This window comes from Euprymna scolopes, chromosome 2 (assembly GCF_053919585.1).
Source record: "Euprymna scolopes isolate OS-2025 chromosome 2, ASM5391958v1, whole genome shotgun sequence".
NCBI lineage: Eukaryota > Metazoa > Mollusca > Cephalopoda > Sepiida > Sepiolidae > Euprymna > Euprymna scolopes.
In genome coordinates, this window is record NC_136483.1 from 180201015 (window position 1) to 180221804 (window position 20790).

At 36.5% G+C, this 20790-nt stretch overlaps 1 protein-coding gene across 2 annotated transcripts in view; it reads left to right on the forward strand.

Annotated features, from left to right (window-relative positions):
• LOC145299277 (kelch-like protein 38) overlaps positions 1–20790 on the forward strand; it is an 89819-nt gene that overhangs the window by 15956 nt on the left and 53073 nt on the right. The gene's annotated exons all lie outside the window — the stretch shown is intronic.

Here is a 20790-nt window from a genome sequence, read left to right on the forward strand (position 1 = left end):
TCGTCCCAAATAGTATCCCCATATGTCAAAGTGACACTGTGCTTTGCTTGGGGTGAAAATGACAGTTACAGTAAATAACAGAAATTCATGAGATAACTTGGGTATGGTTAAAGGAGGTTAATTTCTGAATATTTAGTTCCAAAGATAAATCTGAAATATTCAGAAGTGTTTTATACTTTTCATTTATATGATTTAAGGTGTGCGTTTCATTTTCTCCCACATTCTACAATGAATGCCCCCTTCACATACCATTGACAGTAACTTTACATTGGCTTTAATCATTAACAGTACTTGACACTTCATATAGGTTTGATCTTAGCAAAGGCATAGCTAGGAAAGATCAATTGGGGAGGGGGCCTAAACTTTTGTTGCAAAAATTTTGCAAAATAAAATGCTTGCTTCGTTTCAGTAAAGTTTTGTTTATTTTTTAAATTTAATTAGGACAACTTAAAAATTACAATTAATGTTGAATGTTCTTATAATGTGAAAGTTAAATATTTTGACTGATTTATGAATTAAATTACTCAACCTGATTAAGAAATTTAATTTTTGGGTTGCCCTAATTCTAACTTTTCATGTTTCATAAATTTTTGTCTAGTCTTGCTGCATTCTGGTTGTAAGTAAATACTTATAGATGTACAAAGCAAAACGAAAAATGAACGAAACGAAATTATGTGAGAAGATTCCTTTCATTTTTTGTACAAAAAAATATAAATAAATTAGTAAACATTTTGAATGAAACACAAAATTCCCCTATAGGTAAGTAAACTTTGAGACATTGTGAAATGGCAGGCAAAATCAATTTGTAAGCAGTAAATAATGCAGACAAATTATTTATGACAAGGCAAATACCTGCCTGCTCGTTTCTAGCTGCTTTACTGGTGCTTTAAATTAGGGAAAAATATTTCGGTTGATTTCTCAGAGGGCAGGGTCCAGAAAGCACGGAAAGCACGGATGGCTATGCCCTTGGATCTTAGGAAAAGGATGGTTTCAATAATTGAAATTGAGTGCCAAAAGGACATGTAATGAAATATGGCTTATTTTTTGGGCAACAGCCAACTCCATTATCCAATCAGAAACTTTTACTGAAATCATTATTAAGTGGAAATCCTGAGTGTTGTAATTTTTTTATTTTCTAATTCAGTTCCAACTTACAAATCACATCTTTCTGATTCAGCAAACTGAAAAACATCGGCCATAAATTATAGAAAAAACAAGTGAAGCATGCATAGTCCCTCGTGAGTGCACAGTGGACGAGGCATAAAAAAATGACTAAGTTCAACATGTGCCCCATCTCCCCATTTAGTCCCAAAAGTCCCCAGGGGACATCAAATCCTGGCGAAAATGAACAAATGGTGCAGTTTAACATATGTAAATTTGAGTTCTGCATCATGCAAAACTGCTAAATAGACATACACAGAAAATTTTGGACAAATATGGTAAAATAGTTCCAAGAATGAAGTGTTTTTATTAGCCCTAAAAGAGCCCCTGAGGCACACCCAAGAGTTATTGTGAAGTATAGACAAACAAAATTATATAAAAATTAGTAACTACTTTGCAGAAAGTTTTATAAAAATCCAAGATATCAATTTTTTTTAATAGCACAAAAGTGTCAATTTTAGCCATTTTAACCTGAAAGGCAACCCTGGGGGTGGGGGGTGGGGGCAACTGGAGTTTTCCCAGAAAATCCGTTCTGTTATCTTTTTACTCATATCATGTTTAATATTAGTGCAAAATTTAAAAAAATTCAAAGGTATAGTTATTGAGAAATGTGCGGACAGACAAATTGACGAGGGTGAATTTACAGGTTGATCCTCCTTTTGTCGGGGGAGCAAAAATCTTTTCTTTTTTTTTTTTTTTGGTGCCTAATTAGCTTGAGATTAACTTGGCTTTTCATGGCAATTACAATTAAAGAAATGTTTAGTCAATTGGTCAATTTACAAAGAATAGTTTCTTTTACTAAGGTTAGCGAGGTTATTTTTTTTATGCTGTCGACGTACAAGGAGAAAACCCGTTCATTCTTAAAATTAAAGAACTTTAGTTTGTAGACTAATTATGTAAGATTCTATATAGTCCTACACTCCAATTATACTTTGATTCATACAAGTATGTAAAAGTGAGGTTTAATTGAAGATGATTAATAAAAGAGGATTTTGTAGTTAAAATAACAAAACGAAAACGTGTTAAAAAAAAAATAAAAACAAATATATAACAAATGTTACCAAAGGCAAGATAAATTACTCTATTTAACTAGATGAGTTACTTTGTGTTAGAAATCGACCTAGTTAATATCACTTATTGGGTCGGTCTCTACTAGAAGTAATTTTCGATTTTTTGAGTGTTTATCAAGACTTCTCAGATAACCGTCTCATGTCAGCCATTTTTCCTTGTTCTAACTTAAGACACGACACTACTTGTGTTGCAAAGTAAATAAATGCTTTAAAATAAATTAAAACAGAAAAAAAAACTTTTCCAGACAGGTAAATCAAAGCACATCTGTCCTATAAAAAGACAAATTTGACGGCAGCCACAATGTGTTTCATGTGAACATAATTTTTGATATTTGTTTTTTATTTATATGTGGTCGACATTATAAAAATAACTTTGTGGCAGCATTTATTGCACAATGTTAGTGCATGATCACAAAGGTTTGGACGATTATATTTATAGCCAGGGTGATAAGAATTGTGAATCCGGCATCAGTATCACTGCATAAATATACTGAATCTCTTAAAATTTTTCAGTCATAGTTTTTCATCTTGACACGAGAAGGGAACTACGCTCTACTGATCTTTACTGGATTAATACTATCATTTTTTTTTTTTTTTTTTTACCTTGCATTATTTATAATTCAAAGATTGTCTGACTGGATTGATGCTTCCAATTTTTGGTTTGGACAATTACATTTAATTATAACAGTTGGATATTTTTATTTACTTTACGATATTTATTTCCCTTGCCATTCCTTCTTAGCTCATTTTTTCTTTTTTCACAGAGTGGCTCTCATTTCACAAAACTTCACTAATTCTCAATGCAAATAACTGTTCTTCATAAATAGGCTAGCGTGGAGGGGGACGCCCGTCTTTGCCCAGTCGTAAAATACACTTATATATGATATTTTAATTTGTTCAAGTTTCGTATATATTATAAAGTTGTGATTTTAAAAGTAAAAAAACAAACAAAAAAAAAAACAGTATTTGGGTGCCATCTGCTAGAATTGAAACTGAAAGCAAAATTGTAGCATTCAAAGCTGGTGACGTTACCACTACGCCAACGAGACACGCATATGAACTGATTAAAAATAAACTAAGCTTAATGTACAAAATGTATAAGGATTTTTTTCAATTTTGACCCCTTTTTGACCTTAACTATTTTAACCTGCTAAAGACCCATAAAAGAACGGTCCATAAAAATCCAATCATTTGAAACTCCTAGCATCACTGTGACTTTTAGTTTAAGAGATAGTTTGAAAATATGGAGACATACAGATAGACAGGAGGATGGTCTCATGACCACTGAACAGATACTACTCTACTCCCTTCCAAGAAGGGAGGATGCTATCATGACAACAGAATAGATACTACACTAATCCTCCATTGAAGATAAAATCTCTGTCTCTACTATTTGTCTGTGTATCTGTGTGTTCGTTCCCTATGGATACGAAAACGGTTGCGTTGATGTTTATGAAATTTCACACAAAGGTACTTTATATGACTGGCAGTGTTCTTAGATAGGTTTTGTGCCTGAATGTCTTTGATAAGTTTTGATAATCGAAATAATCCAATGAAAGAAGGAACCGGTGGTTTTGACCATGTTAACATCTTATACAGTTTAACATCACAAGTGCATTTAAGAAGTTTTATTACCACACAAGCCGAAAGGCCCAACATATAAAATCAACAGTAAGTTCTTTCATATAACAGGGGCACATTCGAAATGAATGTTCCTGCTTAAAGCACAATTGAAGCATGATATTTGACTTTTGCATTTTGAACTTTATATCAACCCATTATATATAAAATAATTTTATAAAACCAACATTAGGTTCTCTAAAGTGTAATGTAGACTACAATATTGGTCAAGATCAAAAAAGGGTCGACCATCGTTTCCTGGCATCTGTCTTAGAGGCCGCCGGTTTTAAACCGGACTTTTGCAAGTGGATCTCCATAATGTATCGACAGCCCATGGCTGTCGTGCAAGTCAACGGAAAGCGCTCGAAACCCTTTGTTATCTCTCGGTCGGTTCGTCAGGGTTGTCCGCTGTCGCCCCTGCTTTATGTCCTGGCTTTGGAGCCTCTTCTCCGCAAGCTGAGACATGGTGAGGCAAATTCGGCCCTGCGCGGAATGGCTCTGCCTGGCGGCTCAGCTGCCAAGGTATCCGCGTTCGCCGATGATGTCACGATCTTCGTGTCGGGCTTCAGAGACATTGAGGTCGTGTCGGAGGCACTCACACAGTACGAAAGAATTACAGGGGCCAAGATAAACCGCAACAAGTCGGTAGGACTGCGGTTGGGCGCATGGAGTGGCAACGCAAACCTCCCTGCGCCCTTCAGCTGGACAGATGGCCCGGTCCGGATCCTCGGCGTGTGGTTCGGACCGGGTCTCCAGCTTGACAAGAATTGGTTGGAGGTACGGTCAAAGGTGGAGGCTGCAGTCAATTCGTGGCTTCCTAGGAAACTTTCCTTAAAGGGTAGAGCTGAGGCGTGCGCCACTTACGTCTTTCCTCTCATCCTTTACCGACTGGCCGTACTTCCCCTGCCTGCACAACACCTAAAAGCTCTTGTCGAACTCTTGTCCTCGCTCCTTTGGGACAGAGGAAGACACTGGGTGAGCAGACAGGTCTGTATTCAACGTCCGTGTGAGGGAGGCTTGGGAATGCCGGACTTGAAGTGTCATCGAGATGCTGAGAGGCTGGCCTTCCTGAGCCACTATATGCAGGAGGACCAACCGTGGCACCCCGTGGTTACTGCCGCCTTCCCCGACCTCGTTCTCGACCCTTCCATCGAGAGCCGTCGCAGGCCGCGGGGAGAATCTGCCTACATGAAAGAGTGCCGAGCCGCGCTAAAACGACTACCAAGGTCCAGTGACCTTGTGACTGCTACCCGTAGGGAACTCTACAGGGATCTAGTGAAGGGGGCCGTTGACGACCCGCTATGCGCGCGTTTGGGGTGGCAGCAGAGTGAGATCCGCTCCGCGTGGAGCTGGGCGCCAGGTTCGAGTCATCTGAACAATTCGGAGTTCTCTCTGACCTGGCGATTGGCCCGAAATGCACTTCCACTCAACAACATACAATGCAGTTCTGGGTTTCTGGAGTCGCCTGATTGTCCCCGTTGTGGGACAACGGCTGTGGAAACTACGGATTACGCTTTCTTCGATTGCCGCGAACTCCGCCAGTACTGGTCGTATGTCAGTGGGGTGACGGCTCGCATCGATCCTGAGCATCCTCGCCCAATTACTGTATCCAATGTTGTGGACAACGTGAGGCCGCCGTGGGACCGGGAAAGACAAATGGTCTACGTTACGATTCTGGCCGTGGCGAGAATGGTGATTTGGACGTCGCGTCTGCAAGGTTGCCGGGGGGTGTTGTCTTTTTCTGATCAAGATCTGATCGCGTTCTTTAAACACCAACTACGGGTGAAGATCAGATGTGATAGAAGAAGGCTGCATCGCGCGGCATTTGACAGAAGATGGATACATATGGCAAGTCTGTGTGTACGAAGAGGAGCCAAATTTGAATACGTGTTCCCCGCCTAGGTGTGGAACGCGCAGTTCTGTAAAGTTAAATTAAACAAGTAGTCTCTCAGCTAGCTGAGTGTGTGTTCCATCCCTCCCCGATTAGGAAGCCTCCAAGATCCCCATCCCCTCTTACCTGCAATTTTTGTTTTCACCCCTTCCTCTAAATTTTACCCATCTTGGAGAAAAAGAAATACAAACTAACCTCCATCCCTTACCCACAAAATTTTCTTTTCTCCATTCACCCCCATCTAGAGGGCATCCCCACCTAGAGACTGACCCGCAGAAGCGAGGTTCCTTTTACAAACCTATCAACTAGACGGGGTTGGGAGGGTCCTACTAATCACCTTTTGTTTTTTCTTCCCCCTCCCTCGACACAAATGAATTATTGTTACCATTTTATTGTTATCATTTTTGTTTTTACACGTCAATAAAAAATGTTTTAAAAATTGGGAGTTACTAGGACGTCCCCCAATATGAAAGGGTGAATGCGGTATTATGGTGAAAGAAGATACTAGCTGGGAGAAACTTTTGACTTTGTTTAGTTCTGGAGTGACAAGGATGACCAACGACCCCCAAAATCCCCCCTTTTGAGTTGGCCATGTGCCTAAGTTTTTTGTTCATCGTTGATTTTTTTTCTGTATTTTTTTAACATGAATAAAAGATTTAATATCTCAAAGTGTAGTATCTGTTCCGGCAGATACTGCAAGCTAGGACTAGCTATGACTAGCAAAGACCAGATGTGGGGGCAACCCCACATGCCTGACCTTTAACCAGCTCCCATTTCCCACCTCTCGGGAGCTGGTCCCCCCTTTCCCTTCTCCCTCCCTTCACTCCTCACATTAAAAATTGGCCTTGTGCCTAATTTGCTCGGTGGGGGAGCAAATAAATACCATCTGTTCTTCAGATGCTGCACTTCCATTTCTTGTTCTCTTTCGGTGGAGGATCAGTCCTTGAAGACTGAGACAATTTTTTAGTTTTGTACCTTTTCTCCACGTTAAAAAATGACCCCGGTGTCTAACTCTGTCCCGTGGGGAGGCATTGTAAATAGGTACACGTTCTTTTTCTCCAGTGCGCAGTTTGCTTCTGTCCGGAGTACGTCTTACATTATTTCTTACCCTAACCCTAACCCAAACTCTGTCCCGTGGGGAGGCATAGTAAATAGGTACAATATACTGTGAACTTAGTCACTGTGAAAGACATGTGAAGCTTTCCCCAGGTGCATCATGATGGGTTCCCAATTAGAGCAGACAATCGATCGTTTTGCTTGAAAACTGAGCTTTTTCTTTGATTTAGATGACAATAGAAAAATGGGAATGTGAAACATTTTTTGATCGTTGATCATTATTCAATCCCAGGCAACGTCTAGTCACCCTGCTCGTATTATATATTAGTCTGAAATAGTATAGTAAACTGAGTTTGGTGCAATTCTCATATATATTGGGTATATTTAGGCAGCATATTCTCATTGAGACAAGTGTTATTTAAAAACACAGAATTTTTGTTTTATTATTTTCTTTTTTATCTTCTCCAATCTCCAAATAATTGTTTTTGCGTTTTTCTCTAAATTGTTTAGGTTGGATCTATAAGTTTCTTTGGCAAGCACTTTCGATTGGAATACTTCCATCATCCCCAGGCATATTGTGTTGTAATAATTGTTTTTAATTATGTGTGTGTATGTATATATATATATATATATATATATTTCCCCAGAACCCCTGGCCTGTATTCCGGGGAGACTAAAACTTGATTCTATGGTTTCAAATGATCTGAAATAATAGCAAGGGGAGACTTGATTATGTTATATCTTCCCGCTTTTGGAAATAGGGTACGATTAGTATCAAATAATCCTTAGACACTTTGAAATTTACTTTATGAAAATCAAAAGAGGGATATATAACATAGAAATATTTGGAATCAAGTCTCCCTATTTCAGCTCATATAAAACCATAGCAAGTTTTTGTCTCTCCTTCATAAACGCCAGAGGTTTTGGGGAAATATATGGATATGTATATACTGGTAGCAATGGCGGCTCGTGCCTGAGATTAGTGGGGGTGCTGCTTCAAAAGTTTTACGTATTTTTTTAATATCGTGTAAAGGAATTCGAATATATAAATAAATATTTAATCAAATAATAAACAAACATTCAAATATTCAAATATATAACAAAGACAAATAATCAATCAGAAATGGATGATACGCAAAAATTTTTTTATTAAAAAGATTTTTTTAAATTATGTACACTTTACAGAATAAAAATAATATATATATTTATTCCTTTTCAGATTAAATAAAAGTTTGCGTTTTTTTTTTTTTTTCTTTTGCAAACAAACGAAAAACATTTTTAAAAATAACTTATTTTTTATAAAAACAAAAAAGAAAAACTTTGAAATTTATCTTCCTCCCTACGAGGGTTAATTTAGTTTACTATTTGAAAATAGCGTTTTATTTAATAAGTTTTATTTACAAAATTTATTTTTAAAAACGTATTTATAACAAAACGTATTTGTAAATAAAATGCAAAATAAAAAAGTTTACATTTTTATATAGTGAGCAAACAAACAAAAATATTTAAAGATACAAAATTTTATTTACAAATCTTTTAACAACTTGCTTTTTATATAAAAAGAACAAACTTGGCTATTTACTGACCTTCCCATGCCGGTAAAGATCGACATAAAGTGGATAGTTATTATAAGAAAATAGGATGTCATATATAAGCATTATAAAACATCGAATTTTAATGTAGCTTTCTTCCCCAAAAAATTAAAATTGTCTCAGTCCAGAAGGATTTCTAATTTTTTTTAATGCGTATTATCTGACCCATCCACTAACAAATTCAATGTAAAGTTTAAAAATGCATAATTATAAAAAAAAAACTGTTTTTTTTTTACTTACAAACACATTTTAATTAAAAAATCTTGTGTAAAAAATCCATTTTTCAAAGTGTAAAACTTCTAACATTGTCCTTGTCGGAGGCAAATAAATGCTAATTTTTTATATCTAAAAGATACACGCTAAAAAGATTTCTAACTAAAATATATTTTCAACATAAACTGTTTCTTCGCTTTTTTGCTTCTAGGAAAAAATGTAAACAGTTGTTTTTGTAAAGTTTAGTTTTGCAAAATAAATAGCATTTAAAACTACTTTAAAGAAACAAACAAAAAGGCAGGTAGATGGCAAAGTAACTTTATTTTTATGGTAAAATTTATTTATTGTATATTTGGTTTTTACTCTTGGCCGCGTGTTAGCTTCACTGCTAAATTCCCGAATACTTTTAATAAATAAAAATAAAGTTTCTGCATATTATATATTTCCGTCTGCTACCGACTTAAATCACAACGCTAAAAGTGTGCGTATTTAGAAAAAAAATAGCACAATATTTTATGTACAAGAACACGTTATGTGCAGATTTTAATAATGATTTTAAAAAATATAAGTAAACCTCCTTTATTTTTTTCAATAACAATGTTATCATATCTATACAAGCGCACACTCTAAGCAAACAACGAATTTCACAACACGGAACTGTGCCAAGCAACAGTTCTTCAAGCGGCTTTCATCGGCTGCCTAAAGCGTCTAATCCGCGCATGCGTACAAGAGAATTTCATTAAGAAAGTGTTACTGTGAATTTCACAGCTCCATGCAAGTTTTATTTTTGTTATTATATGAATTTGGAGATACCGACATTAAAGTTAATGATTTTATAATGTATACGTAGAAAAAATAAAATAATAATAATAATAAACAAACGTATTATTTTTAATTTTATCATTAATATTGTGTAGAAATAACTTGGGGGTGCTGCAGTCCCACAGCTCCATGCACGAGCCGCCACTGACTAGTAGCCAAATTGAATATTGAAATGCTCATATCTTTGGCTCTATGAGACGAAACTACATGAAAAATTGCAGACTTTTTGAAGATTGTAATACTATTCTATAGTTAACATGTTATGACAATTAGTAAACTAAGAATATGTATTTTCAATTCAATAAAATATGCTCAAATTTGCTTTTATTTGTGTATATAGTATCCTGGCAGGCCAACTTAAATTTTGCGACTTTTGGATGAATTTTGCTTTTTTTTTTTTTTTTGCTTGGTTTCCACACTTTTGGCGGGCCACTAATATATAATTGTCTGAAGCCAGAATAAGAGTACACAATATGCAGATAACAATTTGGCTAACCCTTATATTGGTGGGGAAAGCATGGGAATTACAATTATTCATTCAAAATCCTGTGTGTGCGTGTATATATATATATATATATATATATATATATATATATCAGCTCAATATAAGAGGAGTTAGTTCTTCCAGAGCTATAGTAGAGTAAATATGAGGTGAATGAAATTAATACCAGATCATTTACATTTGTTGAAAGAATTAAAACAAAAGTTATTGTTTGAAATCTTGGAACATATGTAAACGGTCATGTATTAATTTCATTTAGTTCCTTTTCACTCGCATAGATTTCCAACACAGCCTATAAGATCTGTTTTTAACTATAAACTAAAAATAGCCTGTCAATTATCTCTACAACATGATCTTAGTATTGATTGCACATCAAGCATCATAGATGTCTAAGATGAATTCCACTGTGCAATTGAGTATCTTTCCTGCCCTCACTTTTGACAACGGAGGTTATGGACCTTCATACCTAAAATGAAGAGGGGGAGGGGCGTTTCCTATTCTTTGTACCATTAGTGTATTAAGGTCGATTGATCGTCGCAGTAATGTGTGTAAATTTAGCGAATATGAGTAATCGACTAGTTTAAGGTTGGTACTTTATAGTAAAATGTGTTTCAGCATTACTCTCAAACAACTTAAAACATATTTTAGTAAAATAAAAAAAAATAACATGAAATAGGTTAATTATAAATTAATTATAGCAAAAATATGATTAAAAAGTGCCTTTTTGATCGAATTTTTCAAAAACGTGACATGAAATTATCATACATATAGCAAGGGAGATAACTCTTTCCCCTTTATAATTGACGTGCGGTGGTTTGCCGGGTGTTTGGAGGTGTGTGTTAAGCACAAAAAAAAAATGGTAGAAGGGAGGGAGGTTTGAACCTCTGAGGAACCTGAAGGCGGAAAAGAAAGTGAAAAAAAAAAAATGTGACATTTTACTGCTACGCTACAAGGCCATAGGAAGTGAAAAGCGTTAAAATTTAGTGATGACAATTAAAACATTGACTTGCAGAAACGAACGTGTGCTGGAGGCTAGTTCAGCTTTCCACCGTTTCATTTATTTGTTTGTTTCCCCACGATGTTGGAGAAAACCAACTCCCCACAAAAAGGGAGTGTCCAAATGAATAGCAATTGTCTGATATGAAGGGTTCCCCCAGATTGCTCAAAACTGATTGCTTTTCACGAAAGGCCAGGAAGATGCTTTTTGCTTTTGATTCAGTTTCGCTTTTATACGAAAAACATGAACAAACATACGAGAGGATAGAAAAACGTGCATTTTATAAAAGTTGATGTAAATAAATTTAGATAAGACGTCCGTTCGCAAATCGTAGATATTATGATCTAGGGAGTGTATAAAAAGTTGTAAAAAAATAGTAACCCTCTCGAGAACACCCACTTTGTAAAAAGCCTTTGCTGGACATACAAAAACACACGCGACACTTTTGCCTTTTATATAGATATAGATTTATATCAATAAAACAGATGTATGTGTCTGTCTGTTTGTGTGTAAATATTTAACAGATAAACTCTTAAACTACTGGTCACATAACACTGTAATTAACAGGAAATAGTAATCATACACCAAGGATGGTTTATAAGGATTAAAATCTTTGTTCGGTTGAATGAATAATGCATACAGGCATATATTGGCAAGTTGAAATGCAAACTGTTCATTTCAACTTATCGGCATATTTTTACTTCATCTTGCCCATGCCCAAATTCAGTTAATTTCTTAAAGTTATTTAATATTAAATCTTTCTTACCTATCTCCCGATAGCTACATCAGTAGGAAATATGGCTGGAGTGCTTTTGTTTTGGTTTTGATTCTACGTGATTGTTTGCATGAAAGCATGAAAATTTTACCAAAATGACTGGATATCAAGTAACCTGAAAAGTATTGATATGTCGTAAAACAAAGCAATCAAACAAAACATGATGAATAAATATTTGAAGACACAAAGAACTTGAAACATAAGCGTTTTACCAAAACTACTGGATTCAGCTTTAAATAATCTGTAAATGATTGATATGCCATAAAACAAAACAACCTAACCAAACACTTCATCAATCCCAATGATAACACGGTCCCTATTCTGCATAAGTACTTTTTTTGTTGATCATTGTGGGTATAAAATGACTCTAAAAGGTTTCAAACAACAAATAATAATCTAATACATAAAGTAAGATTAGTCTGTTTAACGTTTTTTACAATGAACATTTATGTTGATTTAAAAAAAAAAAAAATTTTTTTTATATCATCATCGTCATCAATTTAATGTCCATTTTATTTTTTCAGCCTACCCATAATTCCATTGCACTTTTTGTGTGCCCAATGTTCTTGATTAGTGAATTTAAAATCGTTTTAGGTTGAGGCAATTTAAATTTTTTGTCCCAATATAGAATGCCCTATTTTGGTGAGCTGAATTTTCTCCATATTAAAAACCAACTAACTCTGCCCTCGTGGGGGAGCATGGAAATAGAAATTATGCATCTGTAAGGGGTTCTCTCTATCTGTTAAAGGGTTAGTCCTTTTGTCAATCTAAAATTTCTATTTGAAATAGTATTTCCACCATTAAATGTGCAGATTTAACGGACATATATCAAACATGGATCCATGTTGGTTCCATTGAGGTCAGCTCAGCTCATATATTATTTTTTTGGGGGGGGGGGAGGGGGACTGGTGTGGGTCATTATTTGGCTCAAAGCCGGCAGCCATTAATCATATTTTACAACCACTCATCATGGTGTAACCGACACTTCCTTAAATGGTATGGAGATGCTAAGCATGCATTTTCAATCCACCTTTCACCTACAGCGGATATTAATTACCTGGCCCACTAATTAACATAGATAACTGTAAAGGGAAATACACTTCTTTTGATAAGTGATATCATTCTATTATTCATATATTCATTTTATGAGGAACATTCAAAAGTAATACCTCCTATCTTTTTATTCCGCCCAAATGGATCAGAGGAGATTGCAAATTACATTGTTATGATGACTGAACTTCTGCATTCATGACTTGGAAGCTTCATCTCTCTGTTGCAGATATTGACCATGTGAAACTCTAAGAAAGCAGCCCCTGACATGGAAGTTTGTCAGAAGTAGAGATGCATCATTGGATTCTTCCATACAGAAAAGATTGAATGGATAAAAAAAAAAAAAAATTGGAGACATTACTTTTGGAACGTCTGCTGTATAATGAACAAACATGTTCTACTCTACTTGCCCCTCCAAATGAGGATGTAATGCCTGGGTGAGTGGTTTTATGCCAGTAGAACAGATGTTTTATTACTCTCTCCAAAAAGGAGATAATGTTTGAAAGAATGGTATTATGACAACAGATACTATTTTATCCCCAACCCCTCAAAAATAAAATAAAAGAAAAATAAGGATGGAAGGATAGTATCCTGATAAAAGATCAGGCAGATACTTGACTGGGATTCGAAACTCAATTGACAATTAAAAAAAATCACGTTTCTTTTTTTTTTTTTAAATTAAAAAAAAATAATAATTAGATCGGTTTCTACTTATCAAGACAAAAACACTCGAGGATATGTGTTAATGAGACAGAATAATTGTCAGATGAATGTTGTAGGATGTTATAAGAGGATTAAGAATGATGGGAATGGTTCATAACATTGGATTTAAAATGAGCCCATTGTAATCTGTAGGGAAGTAATCCTGCAGTAATGGTTTCACAGAAAGGAAGGCTTCGCAAAGAAGCTCAATTTGAAGATACCCTCTGATGCTCGGCAGACAAAGAGTTTTTTTTTTTTTTTCATTGTACTAGCAACAAAAGTTCTATCTATGTATGTCTTACGAGGAAACTGAGATTGATGGAGCTCAATCAAGTGCTTTCCCTGGAAATTATGCTCACCAGGAGATGATACTATTTTTATATTTGTTTACATTACCAACTGTCTACTGAGCTCAATTCTTTTATAAAACACAATGCTTTATGGTAAGTGTTAATCATCAATTATCCTACTAGAGAGTTCAACCAAGAGTTGGGCGAAAGTATAGTCATCCACAAACAATAGCATTCATATTATTATACTTATGTAAATTATGCAAACTTAGGAGGTCCACTCTCTGTAGAGAAAATTGTAATAAGTCTAGAAGTGTAAGCCATGTTTAGTTTCAGAACAGTTTCTGATGGTTCATTGTTCTACACAAGTCCTGGAGGTGGCTGGTTTGCTGTAGACAGTTCTCGAGTTGGAATCCAGAGCAAAAGATTCTTCTGGTGTACATGAAGAAAACATTAGAAAGGTTTAATATTTATGGAGCATTCTGGTTTCTGATTAGTTGGTAGCAGAATGTGAATTAATTCGATTTGTCGGTTCCTAGCAGCATTGTTTATAAATAGAATCTCCTGACTGCGCAGGATCATAATCCATTATACTGCAAAGGCATCACCACATTATCAAGGCCCAGAGGCCACTCAAGGATAAGGGTTAAAGAGTGTACAGTAGAAATTGGTCAATATAGTAATCATTAGTAATGAAAATTTGGTAAATTTAATAACTTATATGGAATGGCTCATCAAGAACTTATTTACTTTAGACTTGAACACAACCATATTGTAGTCAGCCGGAAAGCAGGAAAACGGAAGACAATTCCACAGGCGTGCAGTTCTAAGAAAGAAGCTTTGTTCATGGAATCTACGTTTAGGTTTAGGCACAGATAAAGAGTGGGGGGAATTATTGATAGTGTTTACAGCTAGACGAGTGTTTCTTGTGAAAGTTTGGCGAGGGGGGACCATAGATTGAAGCTCAGTTGAACACTTTCCATGAAAATAACGATACATCAGAGACAAGCTCGCAACATCTCTTCTGTGAGATAGAGGTTGCAAGGAGGAGAAAAGGACATCTCCTACGAGGCTACGAAGTCTATTTTGAACTCTATCAAGGCAGGACAAGTCCTTTCTAGCAGCTCCTGCCCAGATGTGGCAACAGTATTCCATCCTTGGACGTACCTGGCTCTTATATAGGTAGAGAATAGCATCAGCAGTGAGATATTTACTGGATCGATAGAAAGATCCCACCATTTTTCCAGCGGCCTTGGCAACAGATTTGATATACGTGTTCCATTTAAGATCAGGAGTAAAGGTCAAGCCCAGAAGCTTGTCAAAACTTGAGGCCTCCTGAAGACGAGAGCCATTACTTGCCTCAAAAAACGTGCACATGTCTGTGAGTCTTGTAGGATCCAGCTGCTGAATAATAGAAAAAAATTTAAAAAATGGTGACATCCAGTTGATGTTTTCAACAATTGTACGAACTAACGAGAATTCTCGACGATCATATGCAAATGAGACAGTTGGGTTGCATATAAGCAAGAACAAAAGGAGAGTTCATTTTTGTCATTTTTTTTGGAGCAAGGTGAGCTATGCACACGCTACATTGAGGTGTGATGTATTATTTGAAGTTGATAGAACGCAGTGAAGTGAAGAGGTGATGCTGTGCTATCAGTTTATTTAGATAGACCATACTCTTCAGTCTTTATTTTCTCTTGCTAAAAAGGAGGTAGTTTACTGCTAATTGGGAATGCTGATTGTGCTACTTCGGCGTTTTTTTATGTTTGTTTATTTTGTAGGCTAGTGTGGATTTCTCAACGTGTACTGACCTTGTGTCTAACCTCTAATAAGAAAAAGTAAATTAAAATAGACGACCATTTATTTCAGTTGACTTATTCTTTTACTTAACCATGCCAATGCTTTTCTGACATATTTTTGTTAACAATTCCACCTTCCTATTTGAGGCCAGGAAGTGAATTTAGTCAAGACGTCTCACTCCAAAACTAAAGGAAATTATAATTTTTTTTAATACTTGTTTACATGTTTCTGAATTTCTGTGATGAGGATAATTTGTATTATTTGGATTACTGTTCTCATCTTCTCAACTCCTCAAAGTTGGGGAATCTCTACAGAATTTTGAACGGAACCCTTTAATCCACAGGGATAACATGCTCTCGTTCTTTTTCCACAAAGACCGGTAAAGTACCAAGAAAAATTCGATTCTAACTCCTGCTCTTCTGGGAGTTAGAGGGTCAAAAGGTCAATCCTCAGCGTGGATAATAGTAAGAGAATAATTGCGTATTATTTAAGATTTCTGTCTGTTAGTGGCTGATGGAACAAGAGCATGCTACCTCCTTGGGTTAAATAAAGGCTTCTGTTTGAAATTCCGCACAGTCATAATTTCAACCAGAAACACCTAAAGGTCAGAGGTTACATTTACCTGAACATTGTGAGAATAAAATTCAAGATGAGAACAGTAGTCCAAATAATTCAAATATCAATCCTAATCACAAAAATTCAGAAACATGTAATCAAATATTAACAAAAACAAAAAACATAATTTTCTCTACTTTTGTAATGAATTTAACTTCCTGAAGAAGGTCGGAGATTACATTGGTTGAAACATAAAAAGAACATTCAAGATGAGAACAGTAGTCCGAATAATCAAAAAAATCCGTATTTATTTACTTTACTCCCTTCCTAGAGAGATCAATATTTTATGAAATGCAATGCTTTATATCAAGTAGTAATCATTATCCTGCTTACCAGAGAGCTCATATGAGTGGAGGGAAAAGTATAATCATTCACAAAGCAACTTTATTCATACACAACTGTTTTTTCAATTGATATATATATATATATATATATATATACACACACACACACACACCAAACAACGCTAGTACTCTTCCCAAACATATATATATATATATATGCTATGTTTTTTTGTAAAACGTGCCTACTCCCTATCCATTGCTGGAAATTTAATTAAATGTTCCCTCTGCATAAAGATTAATTGTTAAAAGAGCTGAATGCGTGTTAAAATGTGTGTTGATGAATAAACAAGCAAGCCACGAAGCTTGCCCCCACCCACGCAATAAAAACTACTTGCAACAAATCAAGAATTAAGATAAATCATGTTTCTCATACCTACGTCAGCAGTTTCTACATGCGTTCAACTATTAAGCATGAAACAGGTATCATACCTGTAAAAACTGGAATCAAATTTGGCACTAGAGGATCCATCTTCTCAGCCTTTGTCTTCTCTTTGTGAAATTTTAAATAAGAATATTTTCTATGTTATATCATTTATATAAATGTATTAAAGGTTTTAATGGGTTTCATCTTCCTTCCACATCCAATACGTTGGAAATGTCCAAATGGTTACCCAACTAAACATTGCTGGCCCCAACATTGTTTCCATGATTTTCGTCTCTTTCGCTGTCTGTTCACATTCTGGCCATATCATCATCTCTCACATTGCTGGCTGCTGAGAGGGTTCACTGTCTTACAAGTATAAAAATAAAGTAAGATAAAACATCGGAAACATTCTGTGGATGTCTGTTGCACTCTGTGCTGTGTGTGTGTGACTCCATCAACCCTCTGCATGCTAAGGTTCACATTTATCTATTGTTGAAAGTGTGTCGGTCAGTCGGGAGATAAATTGATTTTCTCATCTTGACCTCCTAAAGATCTCTTGATCTTGTCTAAGCTGTGCTTACGTTCAACTATGTCCAACTTGTATGTAACCATCCTCAACTCTCACAAACCCAAGACGGTTCCTAACTGTCCCAATTGTTGCAAAACCCACACACACACCTTAAACTACCCATAAAATAACTCTAAATATATATCTGGTCCTTTTTTTTTTCTTGTTCACTGCCATACCATGATCAACAATCCCATGTCAGCTTCGTTTTGTGTGTCTTCGTGAACAACTTCCTATCCATGACTCTGCCGCTAACATTTTTTTCTCCTACTACTTTTTCTTTCTCCTCTATTTCCCAACACCTGAGAGGTGGAGATCGCCAATAGTATCACATAAGTAACTGCTCAGAAATGTTTATATCAACTCAAAATGTGTCCTTTTGGTCGGTTCTGATCCTGAGGTGCTATAAGTATAATTAATCCAAGCATAATAATATACTAACCTAGCATAGGTTGAATAGATGTTGTTCATATCACTCAAGGGATACACCCTTGTCAATGGTAATCTAACCTGAGCTTAATTGAGTCTTGGGTGTCTACATGTCTACAAGATCAACTCTCCGTATTTCCTCCTATAACAAACAACACGTTATGCAACATACAAATATCTGTGCGTGAGGTCGCCAAGCTAATCAAGAATCTTGATTCCAGTAAAGCTACTTGCCCTGACGGCATTCCAGTTATAGTGCTGAAAAACCTCCAACGAGAACTTGCCCCCATACTTACAAAACTGTTTAAGCGTTGCCTTAAGGAGAAGTGCTTTCCAACACTCTGGAAAACCTCATCAGTATGACCTGTATTTAAGAATTCAGGTGAAAAGTCATCTCCCTCTCAGTACAGACCAATAAGTCTCCTGTGTGTCATGAGTAAATTGTTGGAATCCATATTAAATAAAGAAGTAGTCAACCACCTCAGCAGAAACAACCTTCTTAGTGACCTGCAATATGGTTTCCGCTCCACAAGATCTACAGCAGATGTAATAACGGTTATCTCATAGGATTAGTGAATCACTTGACAAAGGCTTCCTTTCCAGGGCAATTGCTCTTGACATATTGAAGGCCTTTGATAAGGTATGGATCGCACAAGGGCCTACTTCACAAGATTTCTAGCTACGGTATCACTGGTAATGTTTTCTCAATCATTAAATCATTTCTCTTCGATAGGTTCATAAGAGTAGTGGTTGATGGGCAGAAATCAGAGGCCCACAGTATTAATGCTGGAGTACCTCAGGGGTCCATCCTGGGCCTAACTCTCTTCCTGATCTACAATGATCTCCCAAAACACATACTTAAATCATTCGTTGACATCTATGCTGATGACACGACAATCTATGGCAACCCATCAAAGGCCATAAATGACAAGGTTCTCTCTAATTCTCTCTCTTCTGATCTTGAGCACATGGTACAGTGGGGAAAGAGGTGGCTGGTTACTTTTAATGCATCCAAAACCAAGCTTCTATCTTTACATCGTCAATGCTCTGATCCCCATCTGGCATCAATTGAAATGGATGGCTCTTGTCTTGGGGAGGCTCCATGTTTTGACAACCTTTTGGGTTTGACCTTTACTCCTGATCTGAAATGGAACATGTACATCAGGTCTGTTGCCAAGGACGCTGGGAAAATGGTGGGATCCTTCTACCACCCCAGAAGATATCTCACTACTGATGCAATTCTCTATCTATATAAAAGCCAAGTAGGTCCAAGGATGGAGTACTGCTGCCACATCTGAGCAGGAGCTGCTAAAAACAGCCTATCCTGCCTTGACAGAGTACAAAATAGACTTCATAGCTTAGTGGGGGATGCCCTTTTCTCTTCCCTACAGCCTTTCTCCCACAGAAGAGACATTGCGAGCCTGTCTTTGTTTTATTGTTATTTCCATGGCAAGTGCTTGTCTGAGCTCCAATCTCTCGCCTACCCCTCACCAATCTTTCATGAGAAACACCAGTCTGGCTGAAACTACTGTCAATAATTTTCCCCACTCTTTATCTGTGCATAAATCCAAATGTAGATTCCATGAGCAGAGCTTCTTTCTCAGAAGTGCACGACTGTGGAACTCTCTTCTATTAGCCTGTTTCCCACCTGACTACAACTTGGATGTCTTCAAGTCCAACATAAACAAATTCCTTACAAACTGCCCTCTTAAGACACTCTATCAAATCTCCAATACTAATGATTACTACAATACTATCTCATTGATTACTGTACACGCAATAACCCTTATCCCTGAGTTGCCTCTGGGCCTTGATAAGTGGTGACCTCCATGTAAAAAAACACAATACAACACCTTGAAATTGTCAAATGGTTACCTATTTGGTAGTAGCCAGGCTCAACATTGCTTAACTTCAGTGTATCAATATGATTCTGCCGTATCGTTCATATGCAGGCTTAGTTATCCCCTCTGTCGAAGTGTACCCTTTTTTAACTTCTGATTTTTTCGTCCATTCATTTTCCTATATCAATCAATCTAGTATGACTTGACCAGCTGATTTGCGAACACTTTTACTTTTAGGCTGAATTAGAAATACTCAGCATTATAAGGTGAGGATCAAGAGTAAGTGGAGCAATCTAGAGAAAGAAGTGGCACCTCCCCATAACTTTGGTATTGTAACCAACAAAAAAGCAGATTTCAAGTTGTCCATAACTACAGTTAATCTGTTTATTTAACTTGCCCATTTAACATAATGATTAACTTGGCGTCTGACTTCGTGATATTCATTCAGGAAGGGTTGAGCCAGCTCCTCTTATAGAGCACACAGTGTCTCAAATGAACACAGACCATGCATGACAATCAGCAGTTGTCAAGATAGTTATGGGCAACCACTGTAGACATAATGATTAGTGAAGTATTGCTAGTAGGCTGTGGAAATCGAGGTTCAAGTCTCGGTTTCATCTCCCGAAAGATGCCTCTTTACTAAGCCATCAGTATTTTAAGATAAACCCAAGGGTTAATGAAACAACCAAGGGAAAGTGATACCGTTCTCCCCTACAACTTATCTGTCTACAGATTTCCTGGATCAGGTTACATAATTGGGTCAGAAAGCGAGAGGACCAAAAAAAAAAAAAAATGTGTTGAAGTTCATGCCAATTTGCTGCCGCATCTGAAAGGCATCATAGCTGTAGTTTCAAGGTTTCAATGGAGCTTAAATAAATTCTCTGAGTAATTCTGGCGTCATTGCTGACTACCAGATTGTTGCACATATATGCTTGCTTGTGCCAACGCTTTGTTCTAACTTTGTTTGATTTCTGCTTGGATGAACAATCAAGGTATTTGGAATCTATTGTCTGTCCCTTTCGAATAATCAAACATGATTTGTGTTTGTTACTGTAGTTAGTGGACCATTAGCAACTCAAGTGCAT